Here is a 2,207-nt window from a genome sequence, read left to right as displayed (position 1 = left end):
AGCCCCTCACGGACCTCAAAACCTCCTCGGAAACCCCCGAACCCCTCTGCTAAGCCCTCCCGAGCCTTCCAGCCTTTCCACCCAAAGCCCCACTGTCGCCGCAGCCCCCACTAGTTCTCACAGGTCAGCGCAGCTATCACCTCCATCTCCATCAGCTTCCGCATGGCCGCCTTTACAGATATCCCGCCCCTCCCCCCGCCGCAGCCAATCAGCGCGCGGCCACGACCTCCGCCCGCCCGCCCACCTCCACGCACGGGGAACCGCGGGAGTTGCAGTTGCAGAAACTAAAACTCATATGGAAGTCGTTACTTCACTGCGAGATTTAGTTAAATCTTTGCAGATGCAGGTGGAGGAATGAGAGGCTACTGTCAATGTCCTCCAGGAAGAGATAAGGAATGAAAGGGCTACCGCCCATGTGCTCCGAGAGGAGATGTATGCAAGATTAATGAGAAAAGGGACAAAGGAATTAGAGCTGGAGTCATCTAAAGAAATATCCCCCCTGACTTCAAGGCTTTGCGTGACCGTGGAAAAGCTGCCGGTGTCATTCCATCCCCTAATTAAAACAGAATACACAGATGAGGGCTTAGAAAACTATCCACCTCAAATAACTGCAAAAGTAGTTCCATATACAGCGCCTGAATTACCTAAGTTAAAAAAGGAACATAGCAGAACCCCTCCAGAATCTATGTTTGGAGAGTCTCTCTTACTGGGGCTGACCAAATGTTGTTATCAGAAAAAGAGGCTGAAGGGTTCTGGGGAGCCAGAGTTTTCCTGACCCCAGGAGATTCTCGTGTGCCCTGGTCCCTTCCCCAAAGAGCAACCTATTGGGCAGGCAGACTCAACCCCCTGGAAAGGGGAGATCCCCTGCCTAGAGTGGGAAATGTTAATCAGAGTGTGGAAAATGTGAAATAGGCCGCTTGTTTATAAATGATGCATGATAGGGAATTAACAGCAAGACCTGACTCCCCTGTGATGCTGCCTGCAGACCCTGAAAGAATGATTGCCCTTCTCAGAGGTCTCCTTGAGGCTGTGAAATCTATTGGCATTCAGTAAAAAGGACAAATAGAAAGCCTCACCAAAGGGGAAAGAAGTGCAACCGCCTTAGAAGCAGCTTTAACCCCTGATCCTTACTGCGAAGAAAATAAGATTTAGACCTGGGGGAAGGTGGCACAGTGTAAGGAGGGTACTTTTCATTTAGATGATCAATGGAGCATAGAGGGGTGAGAAAGTGATTCTATTAGCATGTGAAACCAGCCATTGTACAATGCAACTTTATTGCACAAGTTGACTGTAAGGTCCATTGTGCCTTTAGCAAAGTTAACTAGATGTCCCTTATTATCATAGCTGAGTTCCTCTTTGGCTTGGCTACATTCTGCAAGATAGATACAAATACCCTTGAAACACAATGGTAGAGGTTGTACATAGGGGTGAGGAAGGTGATGGAGAGAGAAAGATTATGTGGACAGGGTCATTCGCCCCTTGCCCTGCAGTACAGTATGTGCAGACTGTTGCCATGAGGTGATGAACAGGTGGTGTTTGGCTGCTACTCAAGCACCACCTTATACTGCATACTGGCCCTATGTAGTGTAATGCAGAGCTAATCAAATGGGGTGTCAGGACTGCTGGGTCAACTGATGCTCATCTTCCATCCACACTGTGTTGCTCCGCGGGTACCAACCAGCCCCTGCAGACCCTGGTAGCCCTGGCCTGTCTGTGCAGGTAAGCACAGTTTATTGACAGGAAGCAACCAGGAGAGCAAACATTTTATATCCTTTTTCTTATATCCCTTTAATTCACTTTTTACTGGTTAATATTGTATCCCTTTAATTACCTTTTTTAATAGCTGATATTGTAATAGAGTCTGTTCATAGTACTGTATGAACACCAATAGATAAGGTAGGTTTTTGTATTCTTTTTTAGCTTTTGATTTCTCTTTGCTAATAGTTTTTTTACACTCACTGCAATAAAAGATGTTTTGTAGTGTTTGAATGACTGTTGTACTTGTCTTTTTCCAGGCATGTATACTAAAAAACTTGTACATACAGGAATTAATTAATTAGGGAAGAAAATATGGTCCAGCACCTTCAATTACTACTGATTCTAAAGCAATTGGGGGCATAGAATGCAAAACAAGTATTCCTCCAGCAAGACTCTGAAAGGAAACGTTCTGCCCTGGACAAGGAGGACCCACTAACACTGGAGGACAC

General features: G+C 46.2%; 1 long non-coding RNA gene across 1 annotated transcript in view; it reads left to right on the top strand.

Annotated features, from left to right (window-relative positions):
* Positions 1–1,456, top strand: part of LOC114071048 — a 17,877-nt gene extending 16,421 nt beyond the window's left edge. Inside the window, exons 2-3 of the long non-coding RNA XR_003573996.1 lie at positions 742–749; positions 1,174–1,456. This is a non-coding gene — a long non-coding RNA (uncharacterized LOC114071048). The remainder of the gene's footprint in view (positions 1–741; positions 750–1,173) is intronic.
* Positions 1,457–2,207: the final 751 nt, after the last annotated feature.

The sequence above is a fragment of the Empidonax traillii genome, unplaced genomic scaffold (genome assembly GCF_003031625.1).
Source record: "Empidonax traillii isolate 1590-97213 ecotype Southwest subspecies unplaced genomic scaffold, ASM303162v1 scaffold1805:size59584, whole genome shotgun sequence".
Lineage (NCBI taxonomy): Eukaryota > Metazoa > Chordata > Aves > Passeriformes > Tyrannidae > Empidonax > Empidonax traillii.
This window is presented reverse-complemented; position numbering and strand designations above follow the sequence as displayed.